Genomic DNA, 24,359 nt, shown 5'->3' on the forward strand with positions numbered 1-24,359 from the left:
TGCATGCATTTACTTATTCTGGACTTCCCCCTGGATCACGAGATACACCATGGAAGTTACGATAGGGATGGCTGCATTGTCAGATCACTCCCCGATATCACTGTTACTCCACCTACCCGGAGGATCCCCCCGTCAGAAGACATGGCGGCTCAACCACAAACTGCTCACATACGAATCCAATGTCACTGACGTCCGGGCAGCTATACGAGACAATCTGGCAATCAATGACGGTGGCTCGGTCCCGCTTCCTCAGGTGCGGGACGCTTTGAAGGCCGTCGTGCGAGGCCGATTCATAGCCATCGCAGCAGAGTTGAACAAAGAGAGAAGGGACAAAAGGGAGCTACTGGAGATGCAAGTCAGGGAACTGGAGGGGGTTCGCGGTCGCACGGGCACAGTTCAAACAAGAAGACAGCCTAATATAGTACGGAAACAGCTGGGGGCTTTGGACTGTGACCAGACGGAATATGCTTTCCTATGAACCAAGCAACGCTACTACGAAGGAGAAAAAAAGCTGACAAACTCTTAGCACACCTACTGAGAGCCTAAACAAACTCATGACGCATCACATGTATAAGATCTCCCCAGGGAGAGACCCTCCAAAGCGACGCTGCTATTGCAGCAGAATTCAAAACCTTCTAAAGTACTCTATACACGGAGGAACACCTGGATTCGGATGCAAAGGAGGAATATGTCTGCCGGTCTCTCCCCCCCACAGATGTGGATGCCCTGGACATGGATATCCGCCTGGATGAGGTATGCAGGCAATTCAGGACTCAAGCTAGGGAAAGCGCCGGGAGGAGACAGTTTCCCAGTAGATTTTTACAAAGCTTTATCCCCTGAACTTACCCTGCTCCTTGTTTGCCCCTTCAATACCTTGAGCGCAGCAGGTGATCTAAACCCCACAATGTTCATGACGGAGGTGGTCGTGATACCAAAACCTGGAAAGGACCCACAAGAATGCACCACTTATCGCCCTATATCATTATTCAATGTTGATTTAAAGATCTTCCCTAGAGTCTTGCCAGCCTGCCTTGCCCCATACATGCAGGGCCTGGAGGACCCAGTCTAATCTGGCTTTATTCCAGAAGGCAGCTGCAGAGATGGGACGAGGCGCCTCTGCCACCTAATAGATCAAACTCAGCGCACTCAGCAGCCTACGCTGCTCCTGTTGGTTGACACCGAGAAGGCGTTTGACTGGGTACACTGGCCATACTTGCGACACGTCCTCCACAGATTTTGGATTGGGGAACGCTATCTGAAATGAGTGAATTGTATATACAAAGCCCCGGAAGCGTGCATTGCAGTGAATGGCATAACTTCTAAACCTGTTGCGATGGGGAGGGGTACTCGTCAGGGGTGCCTGCTCTCACCCGTGCTCTTTGCGCTCTATATGGAGCCATTTGCTGAAAGAGTCAGAAACCTACCGATGGTCACTGAAATTCGGATGGGAGACAAGGAGCACAAAATATCCCTGTATGCAGATGATGTGGTGCTCTTCCTCATGCAACCGCTACTCTCCCTGCCCCCCCCCCCCCCCCCGCCTTGGAGGAAGTCTCGACATTTAGCAGGGTCTTGAGCTTTAATATCAATATGCAGAAAACACCGCCTCTCAGCCTGACCCTCCCCAGAACTGATCAGGAACAATTGAGAAAAAGAACAAGTTACTTACCTTTGGTAACGATATCTGTAAGAGACATATATTAGTTATAATTTCCTTACCTTAGTATTATGCCCAGGCATCAGAATGGATCCGGAGAATTTTTTCGCGTAGCTGTACCCCTGCACGTCAGTAGGTAGTGTTGTTGCCTCCGCCTTCGTCGTTGTGGTCGCCAGGATAACGTCATAGTATCTACTTAGACGCCGCCTTCGCGCGCTGACGTCAGTTCTTTACACAACATTCCACGCCAGAAGCGCAGAGCCATGCAAGACTCTGACCACCGGTGCACAAAACTAGGGCCCTTAAAAGGTAGTCCCTTTAGGTAGAACTTGTTCATCTGAAAGAGACAATTAGTTATAGAGTCCTTACCTTGGAATAGAAACCCCAGCAACCAACCCCGGAGGTGGGTCTGAGAACTAAGTTCACACCAGAAAGTCCTGGAGAACTGTACAGCCAAAAAAGCTGTCTCTCTCTCTGGACTTGGCTGTCCAGGGAGTAGTGTTTCGTGAACGTGTACAGGGATGCCCACGTGGCTGCCTGACATATGTCATTTATGGAGACTCCACGTCCCAAAGCAGTAGTGGCTGATGTCGCCCTGGTCGAATGGGCATGCAGCCCCACCAGAAGTTTCTTCTTTGCCAAGGAATAAGAAATTAGGATGCAAAGAACGACCCACCAAGAGATGGTCCGTTTGTGCATGGCCCGGCCTTACTTGGCACCCACATAGCCAACAAAGAGCTGGTCATCCACCCGGAATTGTTTTGTGCAATCTAGATAGAAAGAAGCACCAAGCCCCTTCGGGTTGCCATCACAATTAATGCTCACAGTGCTGTTATAACTGTTCTGTATAAACTGTGTTTCCAAATATATGATGCCATGAACACTTTTGAACAAACAACCAGGAGTCTCTCTCTCTTCTTCTTGTAATGTCGTGTACATACCAATGTATTTGCCTTTACCGTTGAATCCAGTTGAGACATTGTTGCTAGTCTTTACTAGATAGAAAGATAGCGCACCTTTTGTATCCAGACGGTGGAGCATCCCCTCCTCCTTTGAAGGATGCGGGGGCGGGAAGAAGGTGGGCAAAGTGATGGTCTGTCCAATGTGGAAAGAAGTAATCATTTTGGGGAGGAAAGAAGGTTGAGTTCCCAGGACAACCTTGTTCGGATGAACAGCAAGGAAAGGAGGCTTAGAAGACAGAACCTTAAGCTCACTCACCCTGCGAGCAGAGGTGATGGCAATCAGAAAAGCAGTTTTTAAAGTTAAGAGTCTAAGAGGACAATTATATAGCGGCTCGAAGGGAGCGCAAATAAGGTAAGTCAAAACCAGATTCAAGTCCCACTGTGGCATTAATAAAGGAATAGGAGGAAAGAGATGAGTAATGCCCTTAAGGAATTAATTTACAATAGGGGACTTGAAAAGAGAAGGCAGATCAGCAAGCCAAAGAAAGGCTGAAATAGCTGAGAGATAGCCCTTAAGAGTGCCCAGAGCAGAACCCTGCTGGTCCAAGGAAAGGAGGAACAAAAGAACCTCAGAAAGAGGAGCAGAAAGGGGATACACAGCCTTTGCTGTACACCATGCCACAAATGTGTTCCATCTACAGGCGTATACCGTTTTAGTGGAGGGATTTCTGACTGCCAAGATAACATTAAAAACTTCGGGAGGAAGGTCGAAAAGCTGTCAACTGCCACCGCTCAATCTCCACGCAAGGAGGTGGAGGCAGGACAGGTTTGGGTGTAGGACCGTCTCTTCCCTGCTGCGACAGAAGATCATCCCGAAGAGGTAGTCTGATTGGAAGATCGACAGCCATGTGTAAGAGCTCGGGATACCAGACTCTTTGTGCCCAATCCGGAGCCACAAGGATAACTTGGGCCCGGTTGGGCTTGATCTTCAGCACTCTGGGCAGAAGTGGTATAGGCGGAAAGGCGTATAGAAGACTGCAACTCCACTCGCAACGAAATGCGTCACCGAGCGAGTGCCGCCTTGGAAATTCCAATGCGCAGAACTGCTGACATTGCGTGTTCTGTTTGGTGGCGAATAGATTTTACCAAGGCTCTCCCCACTGCTGAAAGAGACCTTGCATCACCTCCGAGTGAAGATGCCATTCGTGATCCATCATGCACCTGCGGCTGACTTTGTCTGCCCTGGCGTTTGGAGAACCTGCCAGGTGTTGAACCACCAGAGATTTGCCCTGATGTTCCAGCCATGTCCAAAGGTGGACAGCCCCTTGACATAGTGTCCACGACCCCACCCCACCATGTTTGTTGCAGTACCACATGGCGGTGGTGTTGTCTGTGAACACCGCACTACTCTTCCCCGGACAGAAGGAAGGAATAGCTTTAGTGCAAGACAAATCGCCCAGAGCTGCAGGCCTCTGATCTTGGCCACCCCCATGTGGCCGCCCCATCCCAGAAGTGACATGTCTGTCACGGCCGTAAACTCTGGTTGGGGAAGGGAGAGGGATCTGCCACTGACCCAATCCTGGTTCCATAGCCACGACTGCAGTTGGTGTACAGTGCCACCTGAGATCTGGACGAAATTGGAAAGATTCCCCTGATACTGTGCCCACTGAAACTTCAGGTCCCACTGTAGAGCCCGCAAACACCACCTGGCATGTTCTACCAGCAGGATGCAGGAGGCCATGAGGCCCAGCAGCCTCAGGGTCATTCTGACTGAAACCTGGGATAGAGGCTGAAACATCGGTATCATAGCCCGAATATCCCGAACTCGCTGCTCGAGGGGATAACTGCGAAACTGCGCTGTGTCCAGAACCACTCAGATGGAAAGGGGCTTCTGAGAGGGAATCAGGTGTGACTTCAGCACATTGACAGGGAACCCCAGCAAATGCAGGAGGTCCGCCATAGTCTGGAGGTCGGAAGAACAGATGTACAGATACATCGTTACCGAAGGTAAGTAACTTGTTCATCTGAAAGAAACACGTTAGTTAGATTCCTCACCTTAGAATAGATACCCCAGCAATACCAACCCCGGAGGTGGGCCTGCGAACCAAGATCACACCAGAAAGTCCTGGAGAACAGAACGGCCAAAGTGGCCATCTCTCCGGACTTGGCTGTCCAGGCAATAGTGCTTGGCGAACGTGTGCAGTGAAGCCCACGTCGCCGCCTGACAGATGTCCTGCAAGGGGACTCCCCGTCCCAGGGCAGTTGTCGCCGCTGTGGCCCGGGTGGAATGGGCTCGCAGCCCAACAGGAGGGTCCTTTATCGCCAAAGAATAGCAGAGTTTAATACACCACACGACCCATCGTGAGATGGTCTGCTTGTGCACAGCTTTACCCTTCTTCGCACCTACATATCCAACAAAAAGTTGGTCGTCCACCCGGAACTGGGTTGTGCGGGCCAAATAAAATGACAGCGCACGTTTTGGGTCCAGACAGTGGAGCCTCTCTTCATCTTTTGAAGGATGCGGAGGCGGAAAGAAGGTGGGCAGCGTGACAGATTGCCCGATGTGAAAGGGAGTCACGACTTTAGGAAGGAAAGAAGGACGGATCCGGAGGACAACCTTATCCGGATGAACCAAAAGGAAGGGAGGCTTAGCTGACAGAGCCTGGAGCTCACTCACCCGCCTAGCGGAGGTGATAGCCACCAGGAAGGCAGTTTTCAGAGTCAGTAGACGAAGTGGACAGTTGTGAAGGGGCTCAAAGGGAGCGCACATCAGAAAAGTAAGAACAAGTTTCAAGTCCCACTGAGGCATTACGAATGGAACAGGAGGGAACAAATGAGTAATGCCCATGAGAAAACGGGAGACAACAGGGGACTTGAAAAGAGAAGGCTGATCAGAAAGCCTTAAGAAAGCAGAGATTGCAGCAAGATAACCCTTCAAGGTGCCCAAAGCAGAGCCCTGCTGGGCCAGAGAAAGAAGAAAGAGGAGAACCTCAGAAAGAGGGGCAGAAAGGGGATCCACAGCCTTTGCTGTGCACCATGCCACAAATTTGTGCCACCGGCAGGCGTATACCGTCTTTGTGGAGGGACGCCTGGCTGCCAGAATAAAATCACAGACTTCAGGAGGCAAGTCAAATGGCATCAACTGCCGCCGCTCAATCTCCACGCATGGAGGTGGAGGCTGGACAGGTTCGGGAGGAGGACCGTCCCCTGCTGCTGCGACAGAAGGTCCTCCTGAAGAGGCAGTTGTATCGGGGGATCGATGGACACACTGAGTAGCTCGGGATACCAGTACCTTCGTGCCCAATCCGGAGCCACCAAGATGACTTGGGCCCGGTCGCGCCTGATCTTCTTCAGCACTCTTGGCAGAAGTGGTATAGGCGGAAAGGCGTACAACAGACCGCAACTCCACTCGCGGCGAAAAGAGTCTCCGAGCGAGTGCTGCCTTGGAAATTCCAATGTGCAGAACTGCTGACATTGCGCGTTCTCTTCGGTGGCGAATAGATCTAACCAAGGCTCTCCCCACTGCAGAAAGAGACCTTGCGCCACGTCCGAATTCAGATGCCATTCGTGATCCATCATGCACCGGCAGCTGAGTTCGTCTGCTCTGGCGTTCAGAGAGCCCCCCAGATGTTGAACCACCAGGGTGATGCACTGATGTTCCAGCCATGTCCAGAGGCGCAGAGCCTCCTGACAAAGGGTCCACGACCCCACCCCGCCCTGTTTGTTGCAATACCACATGGCGGTGGTGTTGTCCATGAACACCTGCACGACACTTCCCCGGAAAGAGGGAAGGAAGGCTTTCAGTGCAAGTCGGATGGCCCTCAGCTCCAAGAGGTTGATATGGAGCCGAGTCTCCGCCGGAGACCAGAGTCCTCTGATCTCCGCCTCTCCCATATGGCCCCCCCATCCCAGGAGGGACGCACCCGTCACTACGACATGCTCCGGTTGGGGTAGGGAGAGAGATATGCCGCTGACCCAATCACGATTCGTGAGCCACCACTGCTGCTGGTTCGCAGTGCCCTCCGAGACCAGGACATGGTCGGACAGGTTGCCTCGATGCTGGGCCAACTGAAACTTCAGGTCCCACTGCAGAGCCCGCATCCGCCACCTGGCGTGAGGTACTAACAGGATGCAGGAGGCCATCAGCCCCAGAAGCCGCAGCACCAACCTGACCGAAACCCAGGACAAAGGCCGGAAGATGGAAATCAGGGCCTGAATGTCCCGGACCCGCTGTTCCGGCGGATAGACCCGGAACTGCGCCGAATCGAGAACCGCTCAGATGAAAAGGAGCTTCTGGGAGGGACTCAGGTGCGACTTCGGCACATTGATGGAGAACCCCAGCGAGTTCAGGAGGTCGGCCGTAGTCTGGAGGTGGGAGACGACTTGCTGGGGCGAGCCCGCCTTCAACAGCCAGTCGTCGAGATAGGGGGAGACTGGAACCCCCGATCTGCGCAGATGAGCTGCGACCACCGCCATCACTTTCGTGAACACCCGAGGGGCACTGGTGAGGCCGAAGGGGAGCACGGTGAACTGAAAGTGCTCCGGACCCACCGTGAACCGCAGGTAACGCCGGTGGGCCGGCAGGACGGGGATGTGAAAATAAGGGTCCTGCAAGTCCAATGCTACCATCCAGTCTCCAGGGTCTAGGGCAGCCAGAACCTGAGCTAAAGTGAGCAACTTGAACCGGTCCTTCCGGAGGAAGGCGTTGACGCTCCTGAGGTCCAAGATCGGGCGTAGGCCCCCTTTGCCCTTCTTGGGAACCAGAAAGTAGTGGGAATAACAACCACGACCTACTTCGGGACCAGGAACGCGCTCGACAGCCTCTTTGGCCAAGAGGGCCGAAACTTCCTCTCGTAGAAGATGCAAATGATCCCCCAACATACGGTGGTTCGGCGGTGGCATGGCTGGAGGGGTCGTCTCGAAGGGGAGGGAGTAGCCACTTCAGACGATTTGTAGCACCCACCTGTCCGACGTGATGGAGCGCCAGTGGAGCAGGTGATGGCGAACTCTGCCACCCACTGGCGTTGAATGGGCCTGAAAGCTCAGACTAGGAGGGCTTTGAGGCGGATGCTGCTGGGGTGGATGTGGACTGACCGGCACGTTGACCTCCAGTACCGCCTCGGCAGAATCCACATCCGCGACCGCGTGCAGGTTGGTTCTGCGGCCGGTGGCTGGGCAGACGTGAGGAGGCGCCCCTTCCTTGGCCATGAAAGGGATGAAAGGCGGAAGTTTGCGGCTGCAGGGCCGAAAGACCCAAGGACTTGGCCGTGGCCCGGGAGTCCTTGAACCGAGCCAGCGCACTGTCCGCCTTCTCACCAAAAAGGCATGTCCATGAGGGAACTCTGGACATCCCCCGAAAATGACGTGGACCTCAGCCAGGCGTGACGCCGAAGCGCCACCGTGGTGGAAATCGCCCGACCCAGTGAGTCCGTGGTGTCAAGTCCACACCGTATGGCATGCCGTGCTGCATCTCGACCGTCAGCAAGAGCTTGAGTGAGCCGTGTCCGGGCCTCCACCGGGCACAAGGGCAGCACGTCCCAAACTCAGGGACGAGAACAGTTTCTTGCCAAACTGCTCTAACCTCTTGGATTCCCGATCCGGAGGAGCGGACGGGAAGGAGGATTGGGAGGTTGAGGCCTGGATAACCAGACTCTCGGGGGTGGGGTGTTGGGAGAGGAAACTGGGCAGGGCGGTGGCGCCGGGCAACGTTCCGGTCCACAGGAGGGACTGTGGCGAGCTTGGACCATGTGCCCTGCAGAACGTCAATGAGGGCCTCATTACACTGCAGCAGAGGCTCAGTGGAGCTTGCTGTCGGTTGAAGGACCTCAGTGAGGACGTTAGTCCTCACGGCCACAGCAGGCAACTCTAGCCCTAGGGCTTCGGCCACCTTGCGCAGCACCACTGAGAAGGCTGCACCCTCCTCCGAGGCCACAGTCGGAGGAGAGATGAAACCATCGTCCGGGGAGGTATCCAGACCGCTGGCATCCCCCAATTCCTCTGCCCAGTCCTGGGAAAGTTGGGCCTGAGCGGCCATAGGGTCATCATACCCCTCCCAGTCGCCCTCGTCATCCGATTCCCGATAAACAGGAGGAACGAGCGGAGCCGGGCAGTAGATGAAACGTTCACCAGTCGGCGCTGGACGGCGCCGCGCCAGCGTCGGGCCCGGACCGGGGCTAAACTGGGGAACGACGTCGTTCGGGGACGGCGTCGGAGGTGGAACCGGTGTCGGCGCCGGCGGAGGAGGTGTCGTGAGGTCGACCGGCGCCGACCGAGATCCAGGCCTGGATCCCTCGGGAACCTGCGGCGTCGGGGCCGGAGCCGCCGACTGCGCCGGGGCCGGAGCTGCTGGCACGCGATGTCGCCCAGTCGAACCTGTGGGGCCTGAAGGCGTGCCGACAGGCATCGACGGCGGAGCCAGGCCCCTCATGGCCGAGAGGAAGGCACTGACTTCCGCCGGAGTCGCGTCAGTCCCAGGGACCGGCGGGTATGGGGACGGTCGCGGCTCCTGCGGCTCCGACGGAGCCGTGGGGGTGGGACCACCCTGACCCTCGGCCGAGTCGCGCGACCGGCGAGGGGAGTCTGAAGAGCGATGTCGTCTCTTGGACTTCTTGGAGTGCTTCGACTTACCCGAAGACCCCGACGAGCGATGACGATGGCTGTGGCTCTGCGATCGGTCCTTGGACCTCCTCCTGTACCGGGACCGAGAGCGGCGCGGAGCCGAGTGCCGAAGCTCGAGAAGCTTACGGGACCGCTCCCGCCTAGCTTTCGATGTCAAGGCCTGACAGTCGGGGCACGACTCCGCGTCGTGGTCGGCCCCCAGGCAGTAAAGGCACCAGCGATGGTGATCCGTCACCGACATCAGGCGATGACAGGTGTCACAGGCTTTAAAACCAGGCATCCTACCGGCACCAGAGTCGAGTCGATAGACCAAAAAGAGTCAAAAAGTTAGTCAAAAAATGACTAGGGGTATGCTCTTCCCGGATCGGCGCTTACTGGCGCGGAAAAAAGAAGAACTGACGTCAGCGCGCGAGGGCGGCGTCTAAGTACTCCGACGACGTCATTCCGGCGCACGACGTCAACGACGGAAGCGGAGCCGCAGACGACGCCTAGCGACACGCAAGGGGTATTGCTACAAAAATCTTTCCGGATCCAGTCTGACGCCTGGGGATATTCTAAGGTGAGGAATCTAACTAACGTGTTTCTTTCAGATACAACAGCCTAGGGCGAGCCCGCCTTCAATAGCCAGTCGTCAAGATAGGGGAAGACGGGAACCCCTGATCTGTGCAGATTAGCTGCCAACACCGCCATCACCTTCGTGAACACCCGAGGGGCACTGGTAAGGCCAAAGGGGAACGCCGTGAACTGAAAGTGTTTGTGGCCAACCGTGAACCGTAGGTAACGCCTGTGGGCCGGCAGGACGGGGATGTGGAAATAGGCGTCCTACAAGTCCAATGCCACCATCCAGTCTCCAGGGTCAAGGACAGACAGGACCTGGACCAATGTCAATATTTTGAACTTCTCCTTTCGGAGGAAGCGGTTGACATTCCTGAGAGCCAAGATAGGACGTAGGCCTTTGTCCTTTTTGGGCACTAGAAAGTAGTGGGAATAACAGCCACGACCTACTTCTGGGGCAGGAACTCGCTCGATAGCCCCCTTGGCCAAGAGAGCCATAACTTCCTGATGGAGAAGGGTCAAGTGATCCTCCGATATGCGATGGAATCGTGGTGGCATGGGTGGACGGGTAGTCTCAAAGGGGAGGAAGTAGCCCCTTCGGGCTATCTTCAAAACCCACCTGTCCGACGTGATGGTCTGCCAGTGGGGAAGGTGATGGTGATCCGGCCACCCACTGGCAACTTGTGGCCCTGAAAGGACAGACTAGGAGAGTTTGGAGGCTGCTGCAGAGGAGGCCCTGGTGGATTGGCCCGCCCGACGCTGGCCCCAGACCCACGGCACTGGGTCCCACGTCCCCGGTCGCACAGAGGCTGAACAGTTTGCGCAGGCCTGTGGCTCTGGGCGGAACGTGGCGGGGCACCCCTTCAGTAGTCACAAAAGGGGCGAAGAGCGGACTGTGCGGGGTGAGAGGTGGTAGCAAGGCCTAAGGATCTGGCTGTAGCCCTGGAGTCATTAAAGCGCTTGAGCACGTTGTCTGCTTTGTCGCCTAACAAGGGACAGCCATCAAACGGCATGTCCAAAGGAGTCAATTGGACATCACCCGAGAAGCCAGTAGACCTCAGCCAGGCATAACGTGGCAGGGCTACTGACGTTCAAATTGTTCTGCCTAGCAAGTTGGCGGTATCCAGCCCACACCTAATGGTGAACTTCCCTGCATCTCTGCCCTCAGCGACTGCACGGGAGAGTGTGGCCGGGCCTCCTCCAGATACTGAGGTAGCACCTACGCAACCGTATCCCACACAGAGTGGGAATAACGGCCCAAAAGACATGCGGTGTTTACCGACCGCAGTCATAAGCTGGCAGAAGAAAACATCTTCTTCCCAGGTTCTTGGATTGCCTATCTGGGGGAGCAGTAGGGAATGCACCCTTAGAAGTAGAGGCTTGGACCACCAAGCCCTCAGGGGTGAGGTGTTGGGAGATGAAAATTGGGTCACCAGCGGCTGGGCGGTGGCGTATGGCAATCATCTTATCCACACGATTCCCTGTTCTGGGCTTGGGCCAGGTGCCCAGAAGGGTGTCAGTAAGGGCCTCATTGAATGGCAGTAGGGGCTCTGAAGAGGCCGCTGCCGGTTGAAACACCTTGGTCAGGAGGTTGGTCCTAACAGCCACCGTAGGAATCTCAAGGTTCAAGGCCTCAGCCACCCTACGCAACACCACTGCGTATGAGGCTCCCTCCTACGTAGCCACTGCGAGAAGTTGGCCTGGTATGTGCTGTCCACTAGGTAAAGTGGGCACCTTGCACCAGTATTGATGATTAGGTTAAAGACAACTTTATTGAAAGCTTTCCTAGTGGTAGCTATGTAGAGCAGCCTTCAGGCTAAGTCGCGAAGGAATGTAAAACAGCTTGGTTTACCAGATTATAACCTCCTGAATTACCAAATGAAAGGAGAACCACACAAGGAATATATAAAATATATGTATTTATCACTAAACACTCTCTACTAACCTCTTTATGAGATTAGAGAACAAGGCACACAATATTAAAGCACTAGAACGACAGTAAATAGCACAATACACAGTGGGCCCCAGGGGGAAACCAAACCATATACTAAGAAAGTGGTAGAACAACCACGACTTGACTAGACTAGACACAGTGCCTAGAGCACGTAGAATCGCTGGGACCCCAAGGAACCACCCAAGGCAGTGACACAGGGGACCACGGAGGACAGGTGCAGTGTGAGAACACCGACGCGAGCTCTGTACAACTCTATGGGAAAGTCGCGGTTGGAATTTCAAAGATTAAGGACACTTAGGAGAGGACTTCAAGCAAACTCTTTGGAACATAGAAGGTTCTAAGGCCAGCACCCTTGAGAGTACCGAGGTACCCGTGTTACCTATCCCAGAGGAGCCGGGTGCATAGGGGTCAAGTGATATTGGAAACGCTAGTTTATTTCAATGGCGTGATGCGAAGAAGTGCTGCTGCTGGGAAGATGAGAAGTGTAAGGTGTGATCCAAGACTGGATCGGAGCTGAGAAGAACCTGAAAGAAGAGGGGACAGAGTATGGGTCACTTCACAGTGACCAGGGGCACGATAGACAAATGCCCACCGATGCTGGGTGTTTCAGGTACGAATAGGTGAAGCTTGACTCTGCAGCCATGGGGACCAGGAGATGACGACGATGACCAAAGTCCAGAGGTGAGCTGTCCCACAAAGGATGTCGAGTGCTGGGGGTGTCAGTGTCCGGATTCAACACCAACAAGCCTTTACAACTGCAACCCACGCAGTCCGAGGAAAGATTCTTCCGTGAGGACCAGTTAGGTCCTGGGGACTCTCCAAGCTATGGAGAGTAAGGGCACGTCTAGAGCAACCAGGAAAGTCCACGGAAGTCAAAGGTACCTTCACAGAGACCCACAAGTGGAAGGACCAGGGATTGCAAAGGGACCTCGAGCTGAATCACAAAATACAAGCCCATGGAACACTCATGTAGTGTTTTAGGTTTTGAGTATTGATTCCTCTTTACGTGTTTGCCAAAGCTTCTTTCAAATAATGTATCCTGAAAGAGACGATTGTCCAACAGTAATTTCAAATGAAGTCTTTATTGTTTGCATAAAATATGATTCTTGTAATAGTACAGTGACCAGACAGCCGACACGTGTTTCGCCCTGTGGTCAGAACGACCTGGGCTTTCTCAAGGCTGTAAAAAGATACAAATGTTGAATTATAAGTACAAAAAGGTGATGGAGTTCTCATTTGAAAATAATTAGTGACAAAAAATTGTGCCATTAATAAAAGTGAAAAAGAGAAAAGAGAAAGGCACCATAAAAAGCGGCCAACATCAAGAAATCATAAAATAATCAACTAAGAAAGAGTGTCAAATAGATGATGAAGAAAGTACGAAAAAAATGAAATAGTCCAAATCAAAAAATTGTTAGAAAAGTTTAAAAGCGATGTATTATATAGAAGCTGCTAGCCTTTATAGTCAATATGTAGGCCAGGCTATATATAAAGATTTGAAGGTGCTGGCTCCAAGCACTATATAGGTAGCACTGTAGGAAGGTGGATATCTGACTATGGTTACCCCAAACTTTTTGCCTAGTGTCTAGCTGGTTTTTCGACTTAGTTGGCCTGAGATCCTGCCATTCAGGGTCTCAGGCTGTCTGCTCTCTCTTTAAAATGGACTCCATGTACCCTAGGTACATACACAATTGGTAAGGATCACCTTATTGGACCCTCTACAGTGTACCCTTGGTACCCAGGGCATAGGTGTACCCTAGGCCTCCCAGGGGCTGCAGCATGTATTATGCCACCCCTGGTCTGGCCTTCCAATCAGACACAACTGGCTGATCACTCAGCTGGGGCAAGGTCGTGTAATCACCCCTTGCTTAGATATAGTATACCTATATCTACCCTTAAAATAGACACATGTGTACCTATCAGCCACTCCTATGGCAGGCCTTAACAATCCTGGAGGCAGAGTGCTTGGTAACATGTGAGATGGTGCTCTAGCATGAGCTGAGCCTGTCTGCAGCTTTCGGAACCATGTCCTTATAGCTGTTCTATGATATAGCCTACCATATACTATTAAAGTGCCTTATAATCTTAAACGGTTATGGTAACTATGTTTTGGCTTTATCAAAACATGTCGTGTAAGGTGTCTAACACTTTGGAATAATACCCCCATACCATTTCTGGTGATGAGGATATTATTCCCCCCTTCTAGAGGGAAAGACATGTTAAAATCCTACTTTGCTGTTTAATTCTAACCAAGCCTCAGCATCACAAAATGGATGCTGCTGCCACAGACACGAGTCTGACCTCCTGCTGCTGGGAGTGATCCCGGCAAGGGAGGCTTGGACAATAGGTTTCCTGGTGCTAGCACCTCCCCAGACAGACTTTAGTGTATTGGGGCAGGGAGGGCTGAAAGGAATGAGACATGCCTGGGGCACACAAGGTGCTCCATGCATAGTCCAGTTCAAACCGGTGCTGGGGCACTCCAGCCCCAGTCCTGGCGCGAAACTGGACAAAGGGAAGGGGGTGTAACCACCCCCCTCCCAGGTCCCACCCATAAGGCGTGACCTAGCAGGCAACCCACCCCCCCAGATTAGTATAAGTGTGGTAGCTGGGCCCCAGGAAATTAGATTATCCTGAACCTGCAACTTGAACAGAAACTCTGGACCTTCGACATTCGACGAAAGAAGAAGACTGAAGAATCTCCCTTGTGGCCAAGGAGTGGTCACACTGTGCGAACAGGCACCATCAAGAGACTTACCCTTTGCTTTGCTGAAGTTCTACGAGGGACCGACTGCAGAGCCTGACCAGAGCCTTGACTTCCAGACTTCTCTGACCCTGATCCACATCCCCATCCACAGCCGAGCTGAGATCCGTGGAGGCGACGAGAGACGTGGGACCGGCTACCTGGGAAAAGTATCTTCTAGCGCAGCTTCTGAGGCACCCTCGAAGTTGTGCACCGGGGATTGAGAAGCCCCAACCCCAAGCACCATCTGCACCGAAGATCAGCCCCCCACACTCCACGAGTCCTGCGTGGGGCCCTTCTGCATTTTCCTGCTTGCCGCGTCTGTCCGGTTGCTTGCCCGTTCGATTTTCCACTGCTGGTTTGGCTCCTCCAGACTGGCTCCTGCTCCTCTGTAAAAGAGAAGCACCCCAGACCTTCCTGGTCTGCACCAGAAGCAAGTCCTCCATTCTTCGTGGGTTCCGCTTGCCAAGGCTTGGTGAGTCCTAGTTCGACTTTGACGCCGCCTACAGCACGAGCCTTCGTGGGACAGCTCGCCTCCTGGTCCTGGTCGTCCTCGACGTCTCCTGGTACCCGTGGCTGCTGCGACAAGCTTCCCCTCTTTACCTGCAATCTCCCGACATCGCCTGGTTCCTTCCTGGTTCCACGTGGTCACTGGCTAGTGACCCAGACTCTGTCCCTTCTGCTTGCAGGTATCCTTCCTTCTTGATCCCGGCCTTGGGATCCACCGGATACTCTTCACTGACTGCCTGTCAGCATCTTTCCTTCAGGCATCCATAGGAGTCGACGACGAAACCCGACGCAAGTTCACACCTATGCACCCGCAGCCGGTGGGCTAGGTAACTTGGGTACTCCGGTGCTCATCAGGGTATTGACTATCCTAGTGTCTAGTTCTCAAGTCTCGACTTCCTAGCTACTCCAGAAGTGTCCTAAATCTTATTAATTCTGAACTGTACTATTTCTATCGATTATACGCATTACGCGTGTTTCCACTCTGTACCTGAATCCCGTGGGCCTCCCACTTCCTAACCTTGGGTAGTATAGTGTAGCCCCAGCGATTCCCTAGGCCTATCTTATTTCCGTGACAGTGGTCCTTATACCACTTACTTAGTATATGGTTTGCGTGGCCCCTAGGGCCTAACTGTATTACTTACCTGTGTGACTTAATGTATGCTTAAATAAGACTGTGTTGTACTTACCTCGAATCTCATAAAGAGTGCTGAGGGTTTGACTAGAATAAATACACTTTATTTTATATATATATCTGTTGTGGTGTCCTTTCATTTGGTATTCAAGGGATTACATATGGTATAACAGCTGGCTTCGCATGCCATTCAGAGTTTAGCCTAAGACTGCTCTTGTCTAGGATAGCTGGTCTATAAGGTTGACTTTACAACCAATCACCATAAGGGTTGTTTGGACTGATACAAGGTGTACACTAGAATTAGTGACATCATATATCAGGCCAACTTCTCACAAGCACAACCAGACCTCTTAAAGTTCGCATTCAGGAACATTATCGCAACATACATAAAGCAGATCTAAGACAACCTCTGGTTGAACATTTTGTACATTGTCATCCGCATCAACGCAACTTTAACTTTATTGGTCTGAGAAAATTGAAACAAAAGGGGAGGAAATTTAGAACACAAATTAAGCGTGTAAGAAAGCGCGCTCATCATTCGCTTGAGAACTGTGGAGATGGGACTTAATAAAGAGCATGAATGGCATCATTGGCTTTAGGAATGTACAAGAACATGATGTTGTTAACCATTACTAGATATTGAGCCATGAAGCACATCTTTTCTTGTTGTTGTGATCGTCTGTACTGTTTTGCCTTTTAGCTTGTCCACCTGCCTACTGTTTCTCAACAGTCTCTTGTATCTAAAGTTAGCCCTCGGTCTTCCTCTAGAGCTATTATGGAGCATATAAGTCACATATCATGTGTTGTATGTAATATTTCTAAAATGACTTTTTATCTTCTCTGTAATAGGAATCTGTTTGAATATTTTCCCTGTTCTAATTACTTGAGAGTGTCTATCAATCCAATCTAGCCTCGCAGATATGTAGTTTATATCGCAAATATTTATATGAAACATCAAAACTGGATGCTTAGAGAAATTATTAAAATTATCTCTTGCTTGACAAAAACACTTCTAGTCAAGTATGCTGAGCACTTATACGATTTATCTAACAAGGGATAGATCACAGGATACCAGTTTCAAAATGGCGTCTAAGTAAATCTAGCCATTTACCCCCGAACATTTATATATGAACAGCCGCTTTTAGAACAAATAAATGTGCTGTTACTTATAGATCTTTCCTGTTTTTTCAAAAAAATCTATTTGTATTTGGAAGTAACAAACTTTATGTCAATAAATATTTGGCAAGATTACCTAATTTGTTAGTGCAGTAGCACGGAAGACAAACCGCCTTAAGATGGCGGCTCCAGGAATTAACATCCTTTGGTTATCACCCTCGCGACTATAAACAACTGATAGTGAATAATAAATCAATCATCTAATGTTTAAAAATCCTCTAAAATATAGGGTGGCTTGAGAATCTAGTGAGCCTGCTTACACTTTTAACCTGGATAATAACATCGCTACATGAGCATAATTATATAAACCACTACTTTTCTCACGTATTTGACCACTTAGAAATGGCGGCCATACATTAGTGTAAATATTACTGGGTTGCTCCCTTTTTTTAAATGGCCACTGTTGAGAACGCCAAAGAGCGCATTTGAAATCGTTCACACGAGGGATTTAACCCGGGATTCTTTCTCCTGATATAGTAAGTTCGATGCATTAATACTTTCTGGTTTAATTGCATTTATTCGACGCGCACTAGAACTGCATACTCTTTTTTTAAAACTAGGACGCTGCTTACGGTGCACTTACTCGCCACATTTCCATTTAAGTATGTAAAATGCCTGGTAAATTCTTGACGTGCACACCAACAGTGTAGGAAAAGCTGTTACTTCCGCACCTAAAACTTACCGATGCATTAATATTTTCTGGTTTAATTCCATTTACCCGACGCGCACTAAAATTGAATGCTCTTTTGTTTTAAAAAAACTAGCACGCTGTTTACGGTGCACTTACTCGCCGCTTTTTCATTTAAGTAGGAAAATTCTTGATGTGCACACTAACAATGCAGGAAAAGCTGTTACTTCCGTGCCTAAATACTTACAAATGCTATGAGCAATTGAGCTCAATGACCATAATATGAAATTACTTGCCGAATGCATATCTCGACTTCTCATTCGAACATTTAAAATGTTCGATCGACATCATCTTACGTACATTAACAGTGCCGTAAGAGTTGCCCGTGTATGAAAACTTTGTATGTTCCAGCGATACTCTGTTCAAAATCATTTATTCACTTTCCCTGTCGTATATACAGCATCGCACACTAGGTGGCTATTAAGAAATGTCCACTATGATGTTTTGGCTATAAAATATTAATAATGTCTATGCCTTACTGAATGATAAATTGATATTTACCAGAGACCCCTTAATTTTGTCTCTTTTTAGGGTTCGATAATGTAACTAGCATTCAAACTGTTTATACTAATTTACTTGATGTATAACTATTAAGTTATCTTTTAATTTTCCTTATATGACTGTTTCTGCTTGCAATAATCATTCCCACCCCTCTCCCTTACAGAAAATGACATATATTTGCTTTTTAAATGTCATGAAGAGCCTTATGATGTAATACCCAAGATTTGCAATTGAAATTATGAAAGGTATTATATGTATGATATATTGGATAATGGTTGTTCTGTTTATACTCTATTCTATACAAATACTTTAGTGTTTGCACACCGTGTTAATAATTACTGACTATTCCTTCTCTTCCTTGAACTTATAATTTAACTAACCCACAATGTATAAATAGCTATTTTTTTAAAAGAAAAAATATTTTCTCTTCACAAATTGATATTTATCGATCTATTTGCATGTTTTCGAGCCAGCACTTTCAAATCTTTATATATAGCCTGGCCTACATATGGACTATAAAGGCTAGGAGTTTCTATATAATACATCGCTTTTAGACTTTTCTAACAATTTTTTGTTTTGGACTATTTCATTTTTTGAGCACTTTCTTCATCATCTATTTGGCACTCTTTCTTAGTTGATTCTTTTATGATTTCTTGATGTTGGACGCTTTTTATGGTGCCTTTCTCTTTTCTCTTTTTCACTTTTATTAATGGCACAATTTTTTTTCACTGATTATTTTCAAATGAGGACTCCATCACCTTTTTGTACTTATAATTCAACATTTGCATCTTTTTACAGCCTTGAGAAAGCCCAGGTCATTCTGACCACAGGGTGAAACACGTGTCGGCTGGCTGGTCACTGTACTATTACAAGAATCATATTTTATGTAAATAATAAAGACTTCATTTGAAATTACTATTGGTCAATCGTCTCTTTCAGGACATATTGAATGGTAGAAGCTTCGGCAAACACGTAAAGAGGAGTCAATACCCAAAACCTAAAACATTTTAGAAAGAGTTGGTTCAGGGCCTCGAGTTTAAACTCCTCAGAAAAAGATATTAATCGAATAAAGGCAATACGATATCCAGCTGTAGGATTCTTGGACCTTGTACTTTCTCCTTTTCTGAACACTCGTGGAGTGTAGGCCGGAAATCTTCAGTGGAAATACTGTATCAGGGTCAGGACTACAAGTAGCCCAAAGCACAGCCTATGGGGTTGCCAAAAAGCATATACTGCTGCAAATGTATGTGGTGCACAGGGGATCGGGTTGCACGGTCCCCACGAGGTATACAGGCCTCAGAATTGCTGGGAGCACAGATCAACCTCAGAGACCTCAGGAACCCACCTCCTGTCTTGCAGAAACCTTTGGAGTCCTCAGGAGCTTCGGAGATGCAAACCGGTCAGATGCGTTTCAGGTGCCTGCCTTGCAGGGGAGTAACTCCTTTACTCCAAGGGAGATTCTTCAGTCATCCAGCGTTGTGCAGATCGTGGAAGTACTTGGTTTCTGTAGCAGAGTTTAGTTCAGGTAAAATCTAAAATCTTGTAGTCAGGGGTTCCTACTTTAAACCCAAGGAAGGGATGGGGCAAACTCTGGGGACCCACCTATGGGAGGGTCAGGACAGAGGGGTGGCTACACCCATGTCCTTTGTCCAGTTTCACGCCAGAGCAGGAGCAAATGGCTCCTGCAACCGGGTTGAGCTGGACTATGCACAGGGACACCAAATGTGCCCCCACTGCAGACATCAAAGCACTCTCAGAGTGCACCCACCAAGCCCCAATACACTAAAGCCTGTCTGGGAAGTGGTCACACCTCCCTGTGACAGGAAACCTATTGTCAAGCCTTCCCTTGCTGGAGTTTCATCCAGCAGCAGGAGGGCCGACTAGTATATGTGGCTGGCAGCATCCATTCTGTGGTGCGAGGTTTGTTAAGCTGGTACCGGGTGTACCGGTGTTGTCATATTTCTCCCTCTAGGAGGGTGGAATCATACACCAGTTACTAGTGTGGAGGTATGATTCCAAGGTGTTTGACACCAAACACAACATGTTTCCATGAAGCCGTTTTAAAGTTAGCATTTACCGCGAGGTTTTAATGCACTAAAGTATATATGGTTGGCTGCATCACAAACAACCCCGGAATAGAGGTTCCGAAGGCTGCAGAAGGGCTCTGCTCATGCAGGAGCACCCTCTCACATAAAACCCAGCACCCTGCCTTCAGGATTGATAAGGCCTGCCATAGGGGTGACTGATAGGTTTATATTTGAAGTGATATGGCGAAGATATAGTGAACCTATTTCTAAGTAAGGGGTGCATGCACCACCTTACACAGGCTGCTGTAGCAGACCTGTGGTGTCATTTAGAATCATCTCCCAGGGGTGGCATAATACATGCTGCAGCCCCTGAGAGGCCTCGGGGGTACCTATGCCCTGGGTACATAGTATACCATATACTAGGGACTTATAAGGGCACCCCAGAATCCAATCTGAAGTGTACCTAAAGTACATGCAATCAATGTAGAAGAGAAAGCAGCCAGGCTGTATAGCAGGATCCCAACCAGACTAAGTCGACAACAGTGAAACATCAGCAAAAAGTGGGGGTAACTATAAGAAGCAGATCCTACTCTCCTACAGCCACAGTAGGGGGAGAAAGCATACCATGATTTGGTGATGTATCCAGACCACTGGCATCATCCAACTCCTCTCTACAGTCCGGTTCTAAGTAGATACCGCGACATCATCCCGGCGACCACGACGCCGACGACGTATGCGCTGGCGAGAACGGAGGGGTAGGCACACGGCACCCTGCGGAATGATTGACTATTTTCATGCGCACCTATCTCTGACAGCCGTCGTGGTCGATCATCCTTAATACAGGGGTTGGAACACAGGATTCGATTGAGAATTCTAGCCAGTGCTATTACACACTGCAACCAGACTGTAGGTGCAGTAGGAGTATAGGGCGTCTCTTCCCTGACTCCTATCTTTTACTATCACTTGATTTATCACTTCTGCACCTGGTCCTGACGAAGCGTTCTTGGATCCACTAGGGACTGCCCGTAGCGCGAAACATGTTGAACTAAATTACACTTTTTCACACACACTTTTCTTCACGGATGCGAGAGCAGTGGATAATACTCACCCCTCCTCCACATTTGTTTTAAGGAGGATCTCCACATCCTATACACATTTTAACCTTGTCTTCTGGACCCCTGACTAAAACGTGGTTCTGGGTACCATTGAATACAATTTTAACTCACCCATTCACTTCTCTAGGCCCACACACCCGCATGCACAACTGCGGTGTCTCCTAAAAAGATTTCCGCAAAAGAGCCCTCTCGCGGGGCCTGTGAGGGACTGCAGCGCCACCCTCACGAGGAGCAACGCCCGATGGTGAGGCATGACACTCGCAAGGTTGTGTGAGGGCACTAAATCCAAAAGGAGAAATTCCTCACCTATTCTAATATCCAACCTTACTGAGAGATGCACACTTTCCCAACCATAATAGGTTGATCTATCCTCTTTTCTTCAGGAACAGCTACCCCTCAGTGATTATTACAAATTAGGCAGGACATTGACTCTATTCACCACACAGAAATACCCAGATTTCCCAGTTACACCCTACTGGGAGTTCCGAACCCCCTTACTTACCCTCTCAAATCATGCCGGGGAAGGACAATCACTCTATTGTTAGGCGCGCTAAACAGACACTGTTGTCCCATTGGGGAACCGAAGAGGTTCCATCTAAACTTAATGGGCTATATAGGTTTTGGGAGATAATGGGCATGGAGAAGATCACAGCAGGCTTGTCTCGTACCCTAACTAGATTTGATAAAACATGGGGCACCATCATCGAGTTCCTATCCTCGGAATTCAGGGAGCTTACCTGCCCAAGGTACCTCTGAGTACTTCCACCTCCAGCCACACACTCCCATCAAGAAGACCACCGCCAGGAAGAATGATGTCCCCCCTGCAGTCCTCCGCTAACAGTACGAATCAGGGAGCTTTTCTGGCACTATATTCTTTGTTCTTTCTTCTTCTACATTCTCTCCCTTCTTTTTCTATTTCACTCTGTCTATTGTTCCCCACCAGCCATGGAATGCAGGTGGCGGCTAATGTTAACCTATGCATCTTTAAAATTAATAAGAAGACTTAAACCATAAATACTGTTACAACAAATTAGAAGTGAACAAAATGCCAGCTAGATCAGTACATAACAACTTAGAGTTGGTAGTTATTCCTCAGAAACTGGCAGATTTGAATGCATACGAGTCTATTCTTATTCAATCTGTACACCCATTTCAGGCCATAGTTCGTTTGGAGACTAAACCAGGTAAGCTGCCATCAACAGATTTACAAAGAGGTTTGAAAGGTAGAGTTGTGTACTTACCTTTAGATTTTAAGAAAAACATTGAAACTTTTGTTGTAGATAGGGAAGAAAATGAACTAGTAGTAGTTATTCTAGATAATGGTGTACCAACAAAGAGTCGAAAAATCTGGCAAGAGTTTGTATACGTTAATAAACTTCAAAAGGCTACATTATATCTGGTACAACATAATATTTCTTATAAGAATGTAAATGTTGATGAACAGGTAATATGCTTAGAAGATTAAACAGAAATTTCAAGTGGCCAAATAGAAAAAGTGGACAAGTTCAGGAGTGAAGAGATTTATGAACATTATACTATAAATCATCTATATTCAAAATACATTATAGGAAACAGTATTGAATTAGTTCAAAAGAAGGAAGCAAAGGGAACTCCTATGAGTGTATGGAAAAAAAGTTTAGAAGCTTGTTGTTTTCCACAGCTATTCCCTACTGGAGAAGCTGGACGATTTGATGAGCGCTGTGTACGGATTCCAGCTTCAGAATACAGGTCAACAAGATTGTACTCTGAAGATCCAAGATTTCAACAGTGCATTCCCTATATAATTCATCTTCTGTTTGAAAGTGAGTTGTCTGCATTTTCAAATGCAGTGAACCACATATTAAAAACAGGATTTTATCTTCAACATGTTTCTGCAAAAGAATTCATGGACAAAGTATATATTGGTTTCATCGTCATGGTGAACTTAAATGTATGTTAAGAAACTTAGGTACACCTACACTTAGCTGTGCTGAATATGTGTGAGAAGATTTACTTGAATTTTTACGAGAACCAAATACAAATGTTAGAAACATTGAATTGAAGACACCTGGAGAACTCTGTTCCGTGGATCCTGTAAATGTCTGCAGGTATTTTAACCATAGGTTTCAAAGTATGATGTCATGTATCTGCAATAAAAATATTCCTTCTCTTGGAGAAGTTACAGATTTCTTTTGGCGAAAAGAGTAACAAGCCAGAGGTGCTCCTCATATACACATGCTATTATAGATAAAGAATGCACACAGATTTGGAACTGATGCTGATGAAACTGTTTTGTCTTTCATCAAACAGTATGTTACATGTGCCATTCCAAGAGATGCAGGAGAAAAGAGCTTGAGGTAACAAGTTTTACAGTTTCAAAGTCATCGATGTGGGAAAAATTGTTGACGAAAATACAAGTGTAAAGGTAAATTGAATACAAAATGTCGTTTTGGATTCCACTATCTATACTTTCTAAAGGAAGAGTAAATAGTTTTTTTATCAGCAGTAAGGCATACAATAACTCGGAAATCTCCGAAGAATACATACAACTTAAAAAGAACAGAAGCTTCAAAGTACATTAATGACTACAATCCAGTTATTTTGTAAATGTGGAATGCAAATATGGATATTCAATTTGTTGCAGATAATTCAAATGCTGTTACTCGCTATGTTACATCATATATAACCAAATCTCAATAGACAGAGATGAAAGTATATTGGGAAGAAATTTCAGCAGAGAAGAGTCTTAGCAAGAAATTATACAGCTTTCTTGAAAATGCTTTTCCTTCAAGAGATTGGACCGCTTAAGCTCAGCTAGTTTATATTCAAAGTGAAGAGGAATCATTTGGGTAAGTCTAGGTTTTGCCTCCACACAAAATAGAGTATCCTAATCTTTATAAGAAATAGAATGCTTAGCAGAGAATGAACCAGAAAGTGCAGATATTCTTAAAACTAATATGTTGGATACATACTATCCCAAAAGAAGTCCATATCTCGAAAACCTATGTCTGTATGAAATACTTCAACATTACAGCTTTAAAAGAAAAGTTACAGAAAATATAAAAGAAGAGAAATATGCAGTAATTGGATGAGACGGATGTTTAGTAAAACATGCAGAAGGAAATCTTATTAACCACAGAAAACTCAGTTGTGAAAGTTCAGATAAGAGAGAATTTTTCTATTTAGGACTTCTGCAACTGTTCAAGCATTGTGCACAATTTTCCTAACTTATCTACAAATGTTAAATGATGTAATATTTCAGCTGAAATAGCTAGAGAAAGTTCACAAGGCAGTCAAAGTTCTGGT

The 24,359-nt window shown here is 48.4% G+C and overlaps 1 protein-coding gene and 1 long non-coding RNA gene across 2 annotated transcripts in view; one reads left to right on the plus strand and one right to left on the minus strand.

Annotated features, from left to right (window-relative positions):
* LOC146784516 (uncharacterized) overlaps positions 1–18,831 on the plus strand; it is a 106,694-nt gene extending 87,863 nt beyond the window's left edge. Inside the window, exons 3-4 of the long non-coding RNA XR_014970435.1 lie at positions 18,096–18,177; positions 18,731–18,831. This is a non-coding gene — a long non-coding RNA (uncharacterized LOC146784516). The remainder of the gene's footprint in view (positions 1–18,095; positions 18,178–18,730) is intronic.
* Positions 1–24,359, minus strand: part of LOC146784513 (zinc metalloproteinase-disintegrin-like berythractivase) — a 2,362,040-nt gene that overhangs the window by 756,635 nt on the left and 1,581,046 nt on the right. The gene's annotated exons all lie outside the window — the stretch shown is intronic.

The sequence above is a fragment of the Triturus cristatus genome, chromosome 11 (genome assembly GCF_964204655.1).
Source record: "Triturus cristatus chromosome 11, aTriCri1.1, whole genome shotgun sequence".
NCBI lineage: Eukaryota > Metazoa > Chordata > Amphibia > Caudata > Salamandridae > Triturus > Triturus cristatus.